The sequence below is a fragment of the Mus musculus genome, chromosome 11, assembly GCF_000001635.26.
Source record: "Mus musculus strain C57BL/6J chromosome 11, GRCm38.p6 C57BL/6J".
NCBI classification, from domain to species: domain Eukaryota; kingdom Metazoa; phylum Chordata; class Mammalia; order Rodentia; family Muridae; genus Mus; species Mus musculus.
Genome location: NC_000077.6, coordinates 42,238,066 through 42,259,195, shown reverse-complemented (window position 1 = coordinate 42,259,195; position 21,130 = coordinate 42,238,066).

The window sequence follows — 21,130 nt, the reverse complement described above, 5'->3', positions numbered from 1 at the left end:
AACTACAGCAAACACATGACAGTGGCAGGGCTTCATTTCAAGGCAAGTTAATTATTGATGGACTAGTAATCGTGTGTGTGTGTGTGTGTGTGTGTGTGTGTGTGTGTGTGTGTGTGTGTGTGTGTTAAGATTGACTTTAGGACATTTCATTTGAAAGGCAACTTTTAGGGAGAAAAAGAGCACATTTTAACACCATACTACGTCCCACAAAAGAGGGCATTAAGGAAGCACGTCTCAGGGTCATAATTAATGGACAGGTGGTTTCTTAAAAGTCAAGCCAGTAAATTTCTGACAATCAGAGTAAATATATAGGAATCATAAACTACTTTCCTCTAAATATTTACTTTTTAGAAACCTGAAATAAAAATAAAATAAGGTGCTAGTGTAATTATTTGCATTTTTTTAAAAATAAGGTCAAGAATCTATTTGTCTTCTTTACTATAAGTCCTTTGGAGCTAGAGAAAAAAAATGTAGTAGATTCTCATTGAGTTAAAATCAAAGCAAAATCCCACCACCTAAGAAAGAAGGGGTGGGGAAGGGTTGTGGGAGGGGGTGACCTGTAGCGGGCAGTGAGCAAGATGTAAACTGAATAAGTAAAAATTTTAAAAATTAAAAATTCAAAGCAAAAGAAAACAACCAAAAAAACAAAATAGAGGCTCAAACCCCACATGTTCATAATACCTAGATATTTTCTAGAACCTGCATATTGTGACAAAATTTTCAAAACTTTTTGTCAGAGAAAATAATAATTCACATCTCTGAATCTACAACTTATAGAAAATGATATTGAAGTATAATATGCTATAAGATCATAAATTTAAGGATGATCAAATATATATAATCTATAAATTTATTTCAACAAAAAAATTAAAAATCGGTTATAAATTATGATATACAGATTTTTTGAAAACGAATGCTAACTTTTTGGGAAAAGTACTGAAGGTTTTCATTTGGCAGATCTTAGTTTGCGTCTCTGTGAGAAAATATTTACTGTGTCTCACTTTTCTCTCCCACAGTCCATAGATATGTAGACATTGAGAAAAATATAGAGATTGACAGAGCAATTAGTACTCTGCTTGACATATCACTGACAACAGCAATAATGAGTTTGATAATAAGACACTTCACAAACACGTTTAGCCAATTAAGGCTTAAAACATCAAAGACTAGAAGAAACATAGTTACAAATTCCACTGGGGAGTAGCAATCGCATTTGGCAATATTACTGGTCATATTAATTTGTCTTCAGGGATCCCTTTCAATTCCAAGCTGGCGAAATTTTTCTCTATAAAGCTAAGCAGAAAGTTTCACAGAATGGAAGTTAAATTTTCCTTTCACTGTGTCAACATAAACAGACTTTAAGGAGTACTCAAACAAAAGTATTTTTTCCTACTTTTATGCTCCTCAGAACTTGTGAGAAAATAAAGGTCATGCAAACGTACCACTACAATATTATTTCTTTGCCACTTTTTTCAGGGTATCATGAATTCATGGGACAGCAATGTACGGTTTGAGTTAATTTTATGATATAACCCACACTTGAACACTGGTATATGTGGAGAAGGTTACTTTGCTATTAGCATTATAATATGTTATATTTTTTTGTTTCAGAACTTACTAAAAGCAGAAACTAGAAGAATACAAAGCAGCATAAACCATACATGCTTTTTCTTTATTTTATTTTTTGTCTGTAAAGCAACATGTGAGGTACTAAGCCTATTCTGCAGGTATTAACCTGAAACAAGAACATATGTAAGAACCATTGATCTCTTCCTGTTTAGAGAAACTGATAAAGTGCTAGTCTTTTTTTTTTTCATTTTTTTGTTAGGTATTTTCCTCATTTACATTTCCAATGCTATCCCAAGTCTCCCATATCCACCCCCCCCACTCCCCTACCCACCTACTCCCCCTTTTTGGCCCTGGCGTTCCCCTGTACTGGGGCATATAAAGTTTGCAGGTCCAATAGGCCTCTCTTTCCAGTGATGGCCGACTAGGCCATCTTTTGATACATATGCAGCTAGAGTCAAGAGCTCTGGGGTACTGGTTAGTTCATGATGTTGTTCCACCTATAGGGTTGCAGTTCCCTTTAGTTCCTTGGGTGCTTTCTCTAGCTCCTCCATTAGGGACCCTGTGATCCATTCAATAGCTGACTGTGAGCATCCACTTATGTGTTTGCTAGGTCCCGGCATAGTCTCACAAGAGACAGCTATATCTGGGTCCTATCAGCAAAATCTTGCTAGTGTATCCAATGGTGTCAGCGTTTGGACGCTTTTTATTTTAATGGATTAAGGCAAAATCTGTAAGCGGTAGAGATATACTAGTACTTGGGCTTAGTGTAAATGAAAATATTAGTTTTGAGGGGTCTCTGATAAGTGGGATGTTCATTAAGTATGAGTTAATCCGGTACATTGTTTAGAGCAAAGGAAGAAAATTAAACCAAATTCTCATTAACTGTTGACATCTGTTAGATATCTGCTGTCATTTTAAGACTTTGATGCTGACACAATATAATTAAAATGATGCATCTTTCATTGGTCAACAAAACAGTGCTGGCTACTTTTAATACAATATACTATTTTATTTCTCATTACCACTGCATTCTTGCAGTCTCAAACATTCGCTGATTTTTCCAAACTCCTTTTTGAAACAGCGAAGGTAATTGAGATATTTTTTTCAAATATTAAAATGTTCCTTTTACTAAGCAAAAGGTTGACTGTAAGGTAAACATGGGCCATCCGTGATCTTGCCATCAATCCAAAAACATTCTAGTTTTGGCCTCTTGATCTGGGAAGTACTCTACCATTGTTACCCATGAGTATAAATTGACAGAAAACAGGCTGGGAGCAATTATTAAAAGCTTGTTAACTTGTTATCCACTGACTTAAATGTAAACAATTGTTTTGGTAGATCTACTTGGTAGAAAAACTTGTCTCAATAAAGGCTTAGAGACATATGATCTACATTCGAGCATACATTTCAGTGTACTTTTTTGTTTGTTTGTCTTTGGTTTTTGCTTTTTGCGTTTTGAGACAGGGTTTCTCTGTATAGTGCTGGATGTCCTGGCACTCACCTGCAGACCAGCCTGTCCTCGAACTCAGGGATCCATCTGCCTCTGTCTCCAGAGATGGAGGAGAGGAGGGAGGGAGGGAGCATAATCTTTATCAGAGAAACTTTATTCATCAACTGGTGGGAATAGATGCAAAATCCCTCAGCCAAACATTAGGTGGATCTCAGGGAGTCCTGTGGATGACTAGAAGGATAGGAGGAAGTAGAGGGTCAGGGACTCCACAAGAACGTGGCCCCCAGAATCAACTGATCTTGACTCATGGGGTTTGCAAAGGTCACAGAGCCTGTAACTTGATGTTCTTGTTGGATTCCTAACAGTGAGGTCGGGCCTGTTTCTCACTCTTTTTCCTATGTGTGGGAATTTTCCCCTCCTACTGGGTTGCTTCATCCAGTTCATGTACACCAACATCGAACAAGGAAATCCATCCCTGTTTGCATGCTTACTGTAATCAAAAAGAGAAACTTCCCAGAGCTCCTAGGGGCTAAACTGCCAATCAAAGAGTACACATGGAGGGACCAATGGCTCGAACAGCTTATGTTGCAGAGGATGTTCTTGTCGGGCTTCAATGAGAGGAGAGGTCCTTGGTCCTGTGAGGGGTTGATGCCCCAGTGTAAGGGAATGCCAGGGCCATGAAGTCAGAGTGGGTGGGTTGGTGAGCAGGGGGAGAGGATAAGGGATGGGGCCTTTTAGGAGGGGAAACCAGGAAAAGGGATAACATTTGAAATGTAAATAAAGAAGATATCTAATAAAAATTAAATAAATAAAATTTAAATTCATTTCAGCCAAAAGAAAAGCAAACTGCATCATTCTTGACCTTTTCAAAAACAATACAATGTAACAGAGATGAGCTGTGCTTTTTCTTTGCCTTACTTATTGACGTTTATCCAGCTCTTCAGAAAGTGAGCACAGTTAAGCTTATATTTTCTGTACTTTCTTCATATGAAGAAAATCAGTTTCCAATCTATAGGATAAACACAAACATGTACAGACACATACTCACACTCATATGCTCACAAAAGTACTCACACACACACACACACACACACACACACACACACACACACACACACACACCACTGTGCCCTATCCTTAGAAAATGATCTCTGCCTTTGAGTAATTACATGGAGACCATAAATAAGTCATCAGTTTCTAGGCCAAGTGTTTCCTCTATTTTTCCAGACCAAGTTGCCAATTTAGCATTTCTATATGACCACACATATTGTATGTCAGAGCTGTCTATGTATCCACAGTCAATTAGTCAGTCTGTCTGTCTGTCTGTCTGAATACTGCCTATTGATGTGCTGGGGATGAAAAGGGAAGTCTTGCACACGCTAAACATGGGTTAAACCCTTAAGATTTACTCCTAGTCTAAAATCATTTATCATAGATGTGATTTTACATGTTGTAGTTTTTAAACTACTTTGCCTCAGATTGCCTTGAACCTTCTATTACAATGGATGTTCTTCTTGCTTTTACTATTTCACCTTAAAATTGGGAAGAATGCTAACATACTGTGGAATTTTGCTAAAGCTTTGCTAGTAAATGAAGAGTTATCAAGCTGAAAGTTTCTTGAAATTAGGGAAACAGATCTGTGATGGACTGATTTCAAAGTGGTTAGGCCATCAATTTACATTAAGTTCTAGAGAACATGTCTGTTAAAGGACTCCTCAGAGGAATTGCTGGTCACTTTTCTTGACTAATTGTGGCTATATTAAAGTAAGACCCATTGCATATTCTTACACAAGCACTAAAATGTATCTAAATATAAATACATATTATGCATTAATTATTTCACATACATTTAAGCATACAAATTAATTTTAATGAATTGTTATTTTGACATGTACATCCTATGCATTATATGACTCAAATTGTTACATAATGATTTCAAATTATTTATGCTGGTTCCCTGTTCTTCACATGACTGTTTCAATGGCTTTGAAGAGACATACCCATTTTACATTTATTTCCACATTCCATTTATTCGATTGACACAAAATTATAAAACAATCTCTTCAGTCAGTAGAAAAATGTTTATTTTTCTCTATAGTATGAAGAATTAAATCTTGCTTTCTGGGCTTTTTAACATGAACAGATTTTTCCAAGATATAAACAAATACTCTACTGACAATGTTTTAACTCCTTACTAAAGTTAATATGCCTGGAACCATTAATAAATAAAGTGCTAAGATTATTAACATCATTAATAGCTAATTAGTTTGACAATTTGGCTCATAAATGCATGATTGTTTTTTATCATATTCTAGATAGTAGGTGACTTTCTCAGCTGGGTTTCTGCAGTACACTCAGGCTGTGCCATTAGGGTAAGAACAGCAGTGAACTAGAAGGGCCCTGGAAACAGCCCCACGGTGTGCAAGGTGGCCTGCACATTGTGCAGAAGACTGCTCCTTGCAACCTGTGTCATCTTACTCATAAGGTAACTACCGCCTTCATCAACACCCACTTCACCCTGATTTGACTTAAACACAGCTGTGACTAAAAGCAACCTCAGAGCATTATTAGCGCTTGTTGCTGCTTAATCGTGCAAGTGCATTGCTGAGATGGGGAATTCAAGTGACATCCTAGGTTCTACTTAGTTGCTAATAATAGAAGGTACACCTCAAGGAGAAATCCTGGAGCTACCTCAAGGAATAAGTTTTCCTCTCTGCTTACAGGCTACCAGAGGTAATGTATCATTATTTTCAATAGTTTTCTACCCATATGGAGTTCTCAGCTTTGATATCTAGATAACAATTGGTCAGTCCAAGTATGTATAGTAAGACAGTACATTATATTATTAAATATATTATAATTATTAAATATATTATAAATACTGGACAGAACCTGCAATCTCCAGTCTCTAACATCAGGATTTATTTAGACACAGTTAGGGGAAGGGTACTTGATTGAATCTCTCTATCTTTACCAGCCCCAAAAGTGCATATTTTAATGCTTTTGCATAGACTTATCAAATTTACCATTGACAATCAAAAATATTTTGAGGTAAAGCAATACGTTAAATACATTATTATTATCACATTAAATTATTTGTGTATATGTACTAATAAGTATATAATTAAGTTTCAGATACTAATTATAATATTTATCGAGCCTGTTACTTAAAATGAGTTACTTGCTATATATTTATATGCAGATATAGATAGATGATATAATGTACATAATATCTAATATATTGTAATATAAAAGAAAATTATTTTTTAAAATCTGGAAAGGAGCAGTGGTATGTATCTGTTATCCCAGAACTCAGGAGACTAAGACAAGAAAATTATGATTGTAAAATAGAGCCAGCTTGATATATATATATATATATATATATATAGAGAGAGAGAGAGAGAGAGAGAGAGACTTTTTCAAATTATGAGAATACACGAAGAAGAATAACAAGAGATGTTATTAATAGGTTCTTAATTGATTTATTTAAATATATTCTCTATTTAGTTCTGTCACATGACAACAATAGTTTGCACGGATATAACTATGATTTGCATATTCGGTGAAGGTAGATTAACTGTTGGTGCTTGAGATTTCAGAAATGTATTATATTTACTGCACTTATCAGTGTTTCTTACTACTCCAGCCCACTTGTCAACTCCTTATAATGTTCCCTGTTCATCTCACAACAGGGACTGGGACTGGGTAGATGGCTACAGGAAAGTATTAGGCTAGCCAGAATTAGGCCAGATGAAAACTATCATCTTTTGGAGAGGACACAATCACATTCTGTCTTAAGCTAGGGATGAAGATGAATTGGTTTGATGAATGCATAACAGTGAGTCATGTTTATTAAAACACTAAAACAAAGGCCCATGCTCACTATTACAGAATTAAGAAGAAGCAGGCTAGCAGGCTTTTGTATTTGAGCTCGGGTGTCTATTACAACTCTAAGGATTTTATTTTCTTCCAATATCAAATTTATAGAATGACCTCTGAACCATTGTATTAGAAAAAGATATAGTTAAAATTGAGATTAACATACAAATATATTTTAGATGTTATTATTCTGTTTATGTTACTCTCTAATGTGAATGTTCATTGATATGTTTAATATGTGTGTATGTGTGCTAGATTTTTTGAGTAAAGGAGTTTCAGTATTTTTATTTACTTAACAGTAATAAGCTATCTTGTGCTAAAATAAATAACATTTTTATAATAGCATATACTTTAATTATTTAGAGAAGCATTTCAACCCTCAAAATCAAGTTATTCTATACCAAGGACATTCACAGAAACATTTGTCTTCCCATTTGTAAGTTGAAAATATAAATGCAGATGTCATTGCCCTCTGTTACATTTTTAAGTCCCAGAACATGTTAGGTGCTAGTGTAAACTGGCTGAATTTTTTAATTCAGTAAATACTTTGTTAACTATGAGTGCTCATAATATCCACATATAAAATGCCCTCTCCTAGATCCTTGTACAGACACAAGAGTAGGAGTCAAAACAAATTCTCCTCCCTCCAATGTACTGTGCATGGTGACTGATGGTCATGGAAAGACTAGCTCCGACTGCTTTTTTTTTTTTTTCATTTAGCTTTTAATATTTTATGGAACATTTAATTCTCAAATCTTATTTCTAAAACTGTTTGTTGTGTTGTTCTTATGATACTTTAAAGTTTTGATACAGATTTATAAAAATTTATAAAATTTTATGGATCTTAAATTTTGTATTAGATTGTGAGCAGATTATGGCTAAATTTGTTTAATTCACTATCAGCTCACAAAGAGAAAAGGTTCAGAACATTATCTATCACCTGTCTATCTGTGTATCTTTCTTTCTATATATTTATCTAACATTTATATGTATATATATATATGTGTGTGTGTGTGTGTGTGTGTGTGTGTGTGTGTATGTATTCTCTTCAGAGATAGAGATAGAGATAGAGATAGAGATAGAGATAGAGATAGAGATAGAGATAGAGATAGAGATAGAGATAGAGATAGAGATAGAGATAGATAGAGATAGAGATAGAGTTAGATGTAGATGTAGATGTAGATACACGCACACACACACACATACACTTAGGAAAACATGGTTTATAATGGTAAAAGTAGAAATTCCATGTTAGGATGAAGTGTTTAATTTTAATTGGGCATGTTAATTAGGGCAGCTAAAAGGGGCTTTTGATTGCTGGACTTCAGTACTTTGATAGCTAGGTCTGGTAGTCAGCCTAAGGGAGAGGAAGTGGCCCAATAATGGAATAGACCTTGGTGGCTAGCTTCAGGAATCTAATCTAAAGGGTTTTAGCATGGAAGGTGGTGGGAGTGGTTGAGGAGAACAAGGCCTGCCAGGGCAGACTTTGGTCCCTCTGGGTTACAATGTTCAAATCTTTTAACAATAGGATTATCTTCAGTTGGGAAAGGATGGGGGAAAAGGAGAATTTGCAGGAAAAACTGGTGGCATAAGCAATGGAGTGCTTGTGTTATATGCAAAATGGATTGAGGAAGAAAAAATGAATGACAGGAAGGAGGAAAGTCAAGAAGTCAACATATTGATTAAAGTATCAGTTGGCAAATGCTACAGGATTTTAAAAAGTAATATTGTGATTGTACAACGAGAGCCTTAACTAAAGCAGAGTCTTTTGAAGTATCTTTCTTTAAAAAGACAAAAAATTGTATATTTACTCTTCATAAATTCTGTTCTGTGAGATTTCATAATAAGCACTGCTTCTCAGAAATCTCAAGACTAGGTTCCAATTTAAAATAAATAAATAAATAAATAAATACAACATGAACAACAAAAATTTAACAGACAGATGAGTCACTTTGTTTCATGAGGGAAATTTTTGATAATATTCTCACTATTGTAGTAACTAGTATCATTTTATTTCATATAGGTGAGAAAGGTAAAGATACTTGAAGGTCATTGTCAGCTGAACAAACAAATTATTATTAAAGCATATTAGAAAAAAGGACCATGGCTATTTTCATAGTCCCCTTTCCACAACTACAGTGCAACATGTATTATGATGCAGCCAGAGTGAGATGGCTGAAAAGAGGCACTCAATACCCTCTACTCTACTGTGAAAAATATATTAGATTCACAAACATAGGCCTTTAGAAAGAGTTGTTCAAAGCTCCATAGGTTTCTGTCAGTTTTTGCAGGGTTTGATATCAATACTCACATTTTTAGAAAGAATTGGATCTGCTTTCCTTTTTACCAACACTATCAAAATCTAACATTATTTTTGAAAAGTCATAATTTTATTAAAATGTTAAACTCTTATGAAGAAATTATTTATTATAATATAAACTATGTGAAACCTGCTTTTTAAAGTAAAGCTATTGAAAATTTTCTGTACAAAACTTCATTAGTACAAAAATTTTTAGTATCTTCAGTTAGCATGTGTCTTCATACTGTTCTATTGTTGTGAAGAGACACTATGATCAAGTCAACTCTTCTAAAAGAAGGCATTTAATTGGTATCTTGCTTGCTGTTTCAGAGAGTTAGTTCACTATCATCTTGGCTGGTGCATGGCAGAAGGCAGACAGGCATGGTGCTGGAGAAATTGCTGAGAATTTCATCCTGATCCATCAGAGGTAGGCAGAGAAAGACACTGGGCTTAAGGGCTTTGTGTGGACTTTGGATACCCCAGAGCCCAGCCCAAGTGGCACACTTGTAACAAGGCCACACCTACTCCAACAAGGCTACACCTCCCAATGCTTCAATGTTTTTAAACTATTCCACTCTCTAGTAACTAAGCGTTCAAATGTAGGATTCTAAGGAGACCATTCTTATTTAAACCAATACAGTAAGTTCAAGCTTTAATCCCAGCATTTAGAAGGCAGAGACATGTAGGTTTCTGTGAGATCCAGACAAAAAATTGTATATTTACTCTTCATAAATTCTGTTCTGTGAGATTTTATAATAAGCACTGCTTCTCAGAAATCTCACATGAGCTTTATTATGAAAATTTTATGCACATATATCATTATACTTTGCTTCTTAAAACCTCCTGTTTTTTTCTTTTTCTGGTCATTTTTCCACTCTATGAATAGTCCAACTTTTGATTTTTAAACATACACACACACACACACACATTTACATTCTGTAAATAAGAGAGAAAGAGAAAATGTATTTGTACTCCTGAGTGTTGCTTATTTTGTTTAACATCATAATCTATCTCTTTTCCTGGATAATTTCATTCTTTTAATGACTGAATAAACTTTTCTTGAATTTCCATGCCACGCTTTTTTTTGTTTTCTCATCTGCTGAGGGATACCTAGGATTCTACATGTGAATTTGTGAATTACTGTGAATGATGCAACACGACTCTGCAAATACATCTGTTAAATATGATTTTTTTTTCTTGTGGTGATTGTCAGTGCACGGTCTTGTATCTCCTCAGCAGGTCCTGTAGTACCGAGTTGAGTTCCTAGCCCTTAATACATATGTAAGTTTTTGGTTTTTTTAATTCATGCTAAAACAGGTTTTGTGGAAATGGTATAATTCTATCTCAGATCACAGGAAATCACAGAAGGCATGAGCATATGAAAGGTCCTGAGAATTTTTACTGTAAAGAAATCTGATTTATGTTAGATAGTCTCAAATTTCTTTATTATGTGCTAATTGAAGTCACATCTGGGCAGCAATGCGATCAGAAGCATTGTTTACATCTAGGCATTTGAAATAAAGGCGTAACAAATTTTCTTTATCTCATGTTTGTTTCACATCTTAATTTTATACATGTCTTTTTAGGCAACAATAAATAAATTTATGAACACATTCATGATAATTCTCCTGTTGCTTTCTGGACAGTGATTTATTTAAGAAAATATGATCTGGGAAAAACATTTGCAATTTTGCACTATTCATGCTGCTTAACTGCACTCATAGGTAAATGGCTATTGTCAGTCAGTGAAATAATCAAAGAGCACATATTTTCCTTGTTTATTAGAGCATTCTGTGGGGATGGTGTAGAATTTGCCTTGAGGAATAAGCAATTTAATTGAGGCAACTGGGGCATGGCTATACTGACAATCATATAACTATGCAAAGTTAAATATACATTATGAGATATATCACAAGGTAACCATGGTTATTTACTTAGTGAGTGTCCTGAAGTGAATTCCCAAGCAGTGAGGTTTCCATGGAGTAGTTGTAACTTGAGGTGATAAGGGCAATTCTGATAGTCATATATACTGAAGCATATATTAAGGCTCAGTTTAGACGTTAGTCAAAAGAAAATGGTATAATTCATCAAAGCAAGCTAAAGTACGTTTGCAATTGTGTGTGGAAAGACCTTTGGTGTCTTTATTATTAATAATAGTAAAATTTCTAGGAAAGTAATCACTCCACAAATTTAGAGATTACCTTTGAAGAAAAATAGTAAGTGGAATAAGACATGGGACTAATATATGTATGTTCTTAAATGGACAATTAGGAGAATAAGCTGAGCTTATTGTCCTTGTTAACACTAAGGGAAAAACACATAAAAGACTTTTATTTATAAAGGTGGAGCTAAATGCCAACAATCGAAAACAAAACTGCCCAGTGAGGCAATTTTAAGTTTTAGTTGAGAGGTTCTATGTGAAACTAGAGATTAAAAATTCTTGCCAAAGAGAGAGTTCTCTTCCATACTTCATGAATTAATTTTGTTAGGAAAACTGCTTAGAGGGAGATAAAGCCAGATGGAATTCAGCAATGTTGTTTATATAGGGGAGCTGACATGAACTTATAATTTTGAACACGTAGGTACCGCTCCTTGGCATACCCAGGAAAAGATTTGTACTTTGCATACATACAATTAGACACTGCAGAGATTTTTTCTTTCCAGAATTTTAAAGTTTGGTGGAAACCTACATTGAATCAGAGATTATCTTGAAGTAACATATGTGGGAGCTGGGCAGAGAAAGCACCAAGTAAACAAAGTTCTCAGGATTCCTTTATATTATTTTAGAAATCTCACATTTCACATCTCAAAAATGCTGTGGAACTCCAGAAGGACACATGTGAATGCATATCCTCTTGTAGAATATAGAACACCTGGGTCTGTGCTCTTTTTACTTTATTTTTAACATGTATGTTTGATGTAAAAACCATGCTATATGTTACCTCTGTTAAACTTAATATAAATTGTTAGTTATGAAACTTCCAGAAGCCATAACTAAGTTACTCTCCTTTGCTGAATTAAAAATCATACCACAGGGCTGGTGAGATGGCTCAGTGGGTAAGAGCACCCGACTGCTCTTCCGAAGGTCCAGAGTTCAAATCCCAGCAACCACATGGTGGCTCACAACCATCTGTAACAAGATCTGACGCCCTCTTCTGGAGTGTCTGAGGACAGCTACAGTGTACTTACATATAATAAATAAATAAATCTTAAAAAAAAAAAAAAGTTGTTAAAAAAAAAAAATCATACCACAATCTAAAACATTGAACAAGACTATAATAGTGTTACATGTATGGTAATAGAATTCTAAATATGGCATACAAATGGCTTTGATTTATTTTCCTTCCTCAGTCATATATTTCTGAATGATGCTATTTCAAAGCTCATCTTATATTTGTGTTTGTATAGAAGACATTCATTAAAACAATTGAACATGTCTCTTTTTGCTTCCTTTGACAAGACTGATAAAATATTTATTGACCATATACTGTATGCTCTGTATTTAAAACATTTCTGAAGAGTATGATGGCTTTGACTTTGTGAAATGTACTAGTTATGTGGAAGAAAATAACTACTGAAATAAACACTTCATTCCAAATCAAGGCATCAAACTGTGATGTGTATACAAAAAGGGAAGCAAAAACATATGTGAGTGTATAAGACAGAAGCCTCCTAAGTGAATGTTACCATAAGAACTTGTAACTAGAATCTAAATGCTCTTGTCTGTCAAACTAAATTTGTCTGGGGAGTGAAAATTTTCTGGATGTAGAATTTATGCAGATTTATGCAAATACTTTACATCCTGACTCTTCACACCCTTTTTCACATCATTTCTTTATTGGCCTCCTTGCAGTTAAAATAATGTTTATGTCACAAAGGCTCATGACTATGTGACCCAAGACCAAGGCAGAAGCTTAGAGTCAGTATGACATCTTTTCGTCTCTATGAATCTCTTACTTTTCAGATGGTTAAAAAAAGTGAATATATTTATTATAAAAGTAAATGCTCTCTACTAAAAGCACTCTGCTGTCAGGTAAGCCAATTCTGACTTAAATAATTTGACACCATTTTATTTATGCCTATTTTATATTATTTCTGTGAAGTATATTTTTAAATGTATACTTTATTCCTACAGAGAAAAGTGCACAGGAAACTGTACATCTGAGCCTCAGCTATTTTGAAAAGGTGGTGCCTTAGAAACCAACTGTAACCCATAAATTAGTAATTTGTAGAGTTTTCAATTACATCTAATTTAATATTTAAAAGTATATATTTAGAGCAGTCTATTTTGCTTGCTTATTCTGCATTTGTTTGTGTTTCCATTCTTCAAAGCACTTTTCTCTTTGTATTCCTTTCTTGAATTGCAGGCCACTTCTCATTATACTTCCCACTGTAAGGCTTACAGAAAATTAAAAGACGCCTACACAAAAGGAATATAAAGGGATGCAATCTGTGGGGTTATAAGTGGCATCTTTTTACTGTAATAAAACAAGCAAGGAATAAGTAAAACCGAATTAAACTGAAGTCCATTAATGTGATATAAAGCAACTAATAAAAAAAGATTCAAAGGATTTAACTGTCAATCTTTGGATGGTGTCCTATTGTGCAATGGATGCTTGGTTGATTTGGAAACCTTGAAGTGCCCTTCAGAGAGCCAAGGTTGACACTCCTTCTACAGCTCTGTAGAGGAGAATAAAGATTTGACATATCTGTGTTTCTTTTGCATTTACATGACTTCAAGAGAAGGAAAAGGCTGTGAAGCACTGAAGTAAAGACCAACTCGAAACACCTTATTTATACAGTTGTGGTTTGTTTTCATTGCTCTGATCTCTAAAACAGAAGATGTGGGTTGAAGAGAATGGAGAAGACAAAACAATTGTAAAAGTGTAAAGACTGACCCACTACTCAGGAGTCAAATCCCTTCTCCATCATGGACTTGGTTAACAGACCCGTGCACATATGAAAAATAGCTGGCACTGGAGGATTTCAGAAACTCATGGGCTAAGTGTTCTAAATACCACACCAAATCATCTTCTCTTATAAGCAAAAGAAATTTTACCCTAAACAGCAAATAAGTAACAAATACCGAGATGCAGTCAAAACACTCTAAAATTTAATAGAAGCCTCAGAATAGGGCTGGCTGAAACTATAGGAACACTTGGTGCATTAATTTACCTGATACTATAACAGACACAATGAAGAGACACTTAGCAGTTTTTGAAAGTTTTAGAATCTATCCCCTCATCCTTAATTTGCCACAATTCAAGAATAGTTTTAGAGCCAAAGAGATTTCATATTGTTTAAAATCATCACATAGTATTACTAGTCACTAGGAAGGGCCCGGTATACGATAGCAAGGTAGAAAACATGCATTTTGAGACTCTGATAATCCCTTAGTAATTGTTGTTATGAATAATATACTCAGATGGAACATAATATTATACTTCATAGTAGAGAAAGACTTCAAAAGTCTACTACTGCAACTGCTCTGCTCATATTCTTGGGAATTTCAGCTTAAAATACTTTATTGCATCTGGATCATCCTCATAACTAGCTCAGAGTGATCTGTCATTTGGGGTAACAGGTAATGATCAATTGGGCAGAGGGTACAAATGGATTTCTCTTCACTCTCTTCATAAATGCAGCTGACACTCCTTAGTGACAGAGTATAAATAGATCACATTATATAAGGCACACTGAGGGTTTTTAATCTTTCAAAAGAATTAACATTGCACACAGCATTATTATTTTAGAATTTCCTACACACAGAACATAGTGTTCAAAATCTACCCTACTGATAACCATGAAAACAGATAAAGCAGAGTATGAGAATCTGTATTTTGAAAGACTTTTGTGTGTAGATGTAAACTGAAGTCACAGATGTTCTGTACAATGAAGGAATGCGCATCTGGTTAACTGATGTTCCTGTTTAAGAGTCTAGCGGAAGCTACTCTGTACTTGTATAATGATGGTCATTTTGAATGACTTAGGGAAAGGACAGATTGCTCTTTGTCCAGACACAGGAAATACAGCTGTACTTACAGCACAATTTTTAATTCTCATGAATTAAAGACTTAACTGCATTATTACATGCTAATATTGTTGATAAAGTAGACTACATTTTTCGTGCAAGCACTTCTCATTCTCTTGTTGACATGCCTTAGAAATTCATGACTTATAAAGACATCCATAGCTCACAGGGTTACCAGTGGTTTTCCACTATTTGTTGCCCCTAAAGTGTCCTTTCTGTGTGTCAAAATTGATGGGTCCACGCCAATCAACACATTAATGTCAGTTCCATGCTTCTTGAAGGAATAAGCAGAACCTTTGTGCTTATCTTTCTGGAACATTGTCAGTGGCACACCATACTGGAGATTTGAGGGGAGACCCTGACCCTCACCCTGCAGATAAGGGCCACAAAAGGTATGTGTTTTCTGTTTAAGTTACTAGCAATCTCATCACACTACTCCAGACATTTCCTCTTGCTGATAGCATCTTATGAGCAAGCCTTTGTCCAGTTGCTGCAAATGACCTTGGAACATCACGTGAAATCATTAGAAGAATTGAGAAATTACTTCTATTGCTGTATTGCTTTAGCAGCTTTTCCACTGTGCATGACACATATGCATTGTGAATACGGAAACACTATTAGATAGATTATTTTCTCATGTCAAACATACCTTAACAAATGTTACAAATGTCTGAGTATATTAACTTCATATTTTTTTTCTTTCAAAAAAATACATGGAATAGCTCTTTAGAAAACATGAGGCCACAAGAAAGAGAAAAAGAATATAGAAAATAACATGAATGTTGAATGATTCTTATTTCATAAATACAATCTAGGGCTGACTGGCCATGTAATTAGGCAATTAATTAGGAAAATTAATTAGCATTGAAAGACTTTCAGCTTGTCTATGCATTGGAGAATTTCTCAGGAATCTTCAGTTACAGAAAAAGTTATACAGAGCAGAAAATCTAAGGGTCATAAAACATCATCTAGTAAGTAGTCACAGTACCTATTATTTAGTTGTAAATGAAGAAGAAACAATCCTTGTGGAATGGATCAACATTTGCTGCCAAGCTCGATACGCTGTTTGATGCCTGGGACTCACATGACAGAGGAAGAGAACTAACTCCCACAAATTATTTTCAGCTCTCCAAATTCATACACTCACACACACACACACACACACACACACACACACACACACACACACACACACACACATACACACACACAATCTATCATGGTAATTTTTTAAAGATTAAGCAATCAATAATGTGATGTCTATTCCTAGTTGTCAACTTAATTATATCTGGAATGAATTCCAATCCAATCACACACCTGTGATCCAGATCATGAGGCTAGAAGACACAGGATTCCAACCTGGATCTAGACATGGGATGAGATGGGATGACTCATGCTTTTGATCCGGATCTTGAGCCATAGTTGTGAGACCCAGGCAAGGATGTCTACACCTTTCATCCTAGGAGATAGAGGCAAGCAGATCTTTGAGTTCAAAGCCAGTCTGGGTCAGAGCAAGTCCAAGTTCAGGCTTGGTAGTACCCACCTTTAATCTGGGCCTTGTCTTCTGCTAGAGGCCAAATAAGGATGATGGAAGAAGGAAGACTCACTCTTCTTTGACTTCCTGCCCTTAATTGCCAGCACATCCTTCAGGATTCCAGCATATACAGAAGACCAACTGAAACAACTAGCCTCATGGGACTGAGAAATTCCTAGATTCTTGGACTTCCCATTCACAGACGCTCATTGTTGGGGTTAGTTGGACTATAGAGTCTATGTCATTACAATAAATATCCTTAATATCTAGAGACATTCCATAAGTTCTGTGACTCTAGAGAATCCTGACTAATACAAACAAGTAAATTAAATACATTATGGTCAGAAATTATTTGGATAATTAACAAAGTAAAAGCCATTTATGTATGTATGTCGGGCAGATGGAGGAGGATAAAGTGAGACTGGAAATGTTACTGTGTTTGGCTTACAGATGTAGCTCAGTGGTTGGTCCTTATCTCTCTTGTGAAAATTCCTGTGGTTGATTATCAGGATAAAGAAGGAGTTAAAATTGAACATATATTAAGCAAGATCATAAGAGGAATATAGCTGAATAAGCTTAATGGTTATTAAGGAGTTAACTTTGATAATAAAGCTGCTTGCTTTCTTATTTAAGACAGCAAAGAACAGGTGGGGAAAAAAAGCCTTCTACTTAGGAGTAAAGGGAAAATACTGAGCTGATAGATAAAAATGTCATTAAAGATATGAAATTATACAGAATTGCAGAAGAACAAATTAATTCAAAAAACATTCCAGGTCCCTTCAAATGCTCTGCATTTTAATGACCCCTGTAAGTCACTATCCAGAGAGCTCATCAGATAGAGGCCACTTTGTCACTCTTCTCCTGCAAGATACAGTGAGACAGAAGACCCCAGAAATAAACAGTACTTACTTAACTCTGCCACTTTCTGACTCTAGTATTTTTGTTTGCTGAAGTAAGGTATATCCAAAACAGTCACAGAAGTCCAGGCTTTCTTTAGATGTCTGCATTCATGCTTGTTGATCTGCCTGTGCAAGATAGGCAGAGGCCTAGAATGATTCTATGAGCAAACTTGCCCGAGTCTAGATCCTAATATCAGTAGCAACATCAAGAAGAAACCACACATTATCTCACAGACTGCTGGCTCTTTTCTAACACAGCACACTACCTATCAATGTAAATGTGAAACAGCCAATCTTGTAAGGAATGTTCTCTTACAACAGACCAGCTAGAGCTCTCTGCATCAGATAGTAAGAAGTGGTAAAAAAAAATTACTTAAGCAAAAATCAAGAACAAACAAACAAAAAAAGATTAAAACAAAACAAAATAAAATCTACCGTGCCATCCAAAATTATCTTATTAGTATTTTTAATTTCTTTTATTTAAATGTAAAACAATGAATATCCAAGTTGGGTTCAAAAAAGTATATATAAATAAATGTTAAGATCTTCTGTCTCACAATTGCACTTTCTCTATACTTCTGTTCATAACTGATTGACATTTTCTCCATTGTTTTCAGTGAGTTGATGAACCTATGCCCTATTCCTCCCTCATCACAGGCTGATCTGGAGGGTACAGACAGATAGAACTAGCGTATGTACCAAGAAAATTTGCTAACTTCACTATACATGTTCAAACAAATATTTCCTTCTCACTGCTTTGATGTAGATGAACACAACATCTTTACCATCATACACAGATCTGTTAAATATCAAACAAATGGCTGAGGTACCTATTTAACATATCAAAGCAGATCAGCCTGCCAGTTTTTCTCAGAATCCTTCAGTACCTACCTTGTACAGGGTATGACTGGCATACCCTACCCTCTGCCACAATTCTGCAGCCCAGGTGTTGGGTTGAGTTGCTCCTCCCAAGAGGCTCTTCCCAACATAATCCAGCCTTTTTGGTTACAGGCCTCCTTTTGTACCTTTGGCTTCCTGGCTGCTGCAACTGATTACCTCTATTCTTCCTTTCCCTCTGCCTTTCCTGATGGGGCTCAGGGTCATGACCATTCTGGACTCTCCCAGATGTGTCTGTCTCGTTATGTTCTCCCACATATTATAATAAAAAAAGCCTCCACTCCACCATACCTAAGAGAACTTATATCCTTTCCTTTCTGTTTGCTTTCTTTCGTTTTGTTTCATTCAAGATCCACATGGCTTTTACATTCCTTTCCTAGAAAACCATGTGTATAAGCTCTTTGTCTCATTGCCGTGACCAAAATACTTGCCAACATTTTGATAGAAATGACAGGAAGAACAGGTGGATTTTGGCTATCATTTTCCATGTACAGCCCAGTGTGATGTAGAAACCATTGCGGTAGATTTCTGAGGCTTCTTTATACTTTAATTCACAGAAAAGGTGAGGGTGGAGAGAGAAGACTGGAGAGGGGAGAGGAGAGAGTAGAGATGAGAGACAAGAGACGAGAGAAGAGGGAAAGAGGACAGGAGGGAGAGAGAGAAATAGGAAAAGAGAGAAAGACAGATTTGAATTCTGGTACTCAGCTGGCTTTCTTCTTCATTTAATTAATAATGAACTCCATTATATGGGTTGGAGTCTCCTATATTCAAAGTGAGCCTTCCCTTTCCAGTTTATCCTGTCTGGTCCTTACAGACAAATGGAGAGGTATGTCTTCCAGGTAACTCTAAATCAATTCAGCTCTCTTTTTTAAATTTAGAGGATTTGGGGGTTGAGAAAAATTTAATATTCCATATCACAGTGGAGCAAACAAACAAGAGCAATCCCAAGATATATACATAATCCAGCCTAAAGAGTCTGACTTCTCTGCTCTACCAGCAGCACGTCAAAGACTAGCTTCACATACCACAGAGCTTTCTTGACTTTGTGACAACAAAATGGACATTTTCCCACAATGCCCAAGGGGAAAAAAGTAAAGCAAAATAGTTCTTTGTTCAAAAGGCAGAAGGATCCATGAAGACTGAGTTCCTTCCTACAAATTCATTTTAGGTCAAATGGAATGGAATGGACGTTGAGATATCAAAAAAAAAAAAAAATCCTAGCTTTCCCAACTCAATCAGTGACATTTAATTTGGCCTTATGGATGTCAAAGAATTTGATTTACTTCCCTCTACTGGACTGTAAATCCTGTAAGATTATGAGATAAGGTGTTAAAGGAATCCAGGCAGTTAGGGAAAGGCCCTTACAAAGGACCTTGACTCTTTGGACAAACTCCTACAGGACACCATTAACCATACTTTATGGATCTTAGGTCCTGAACTGAAGGAACAACTTTGCTATAAACTTATCCGTCCAGATCAAGGAATTGGTTCCAAGAGAAATTCAGTCATCTTATGCCATGAAAGACATGAACAAATCAATTAGCTCTAGTCTTTCAGCTTTAACACCTAGACACTCCTGCTTACTAACCACCCTACAGTATTAGAACCCCTTTGTTTTGGTGCCATGCTTTTGTTGTTCTCTAGCAGAGCTATGGGATGAGTGCTCTTTGTCCTCAGTCTGAGAGCTTCATTCTTTGCAACTGTTGAGGCAGGATTATCATGTGAGAAGTGCTCAACATTGAGGGGCCATGATCATCTTACCAATTCTATTCTCAGACATAAGTGCAATGCTTCTAGGAAAAAGTATTAAATGATTCTTGATTAACTAGGATAAATGATTAGTAAAATAACACAAATTTTGGTAGTGATCTTTATCTCATCCAGTGGGATTAACATAACCTACTGACTTGAGTTTTGAAAGACTATTAATATCCATTGCAAAATTGATTTTGTAAAAATGTATGGGTTTTCCTGCTCTTACAGTGTATAGAAAGTTATTGTTTCAACTTGAACAATCATCTTTCTCATAGGGTAAGAACTCCAGCTAGTAGATTAGTTTTACAAGGCACAAAGTATTACAAAATAGTAAAACAAGAGCTTGTTAGTATAGGGAATGTTGAAATATAAATATTCATTTTATGGTTAGTATCAAGTTTGAAATAACATAAGCCAACTGCCTTATAATTTTACTATCGAAGAATATCATATTAAAGATATTCTATGAAATTTCTAGACTTTGGACTAATTGTTTATGGATAGTTTTCATATCTGATTACAAAGAAGAGCAGATAAAACAGGTAAAAATAAAATGTTTTTCATATTCCCCAATTCCGTAGTAGGAGACAGACATGTGAGCAGTGTTTTGATGAATAACAAATGATGTAAAATAAAACTATAAGCTAGGCTTAGTGGGTGCAGTGACTTGAATGCGAATGGCCCCCATAGGCTCAGAGGTTTTAATTATTAGTCTTGAGCTAATGGACCAGTTTAGGAAAGTTAGGGATGTGGCCTTGCTGGAGGAAGTATGTTGCTGGAATGGGAAATGAATTTGAGGTTTCAAAAGCCCATTCTA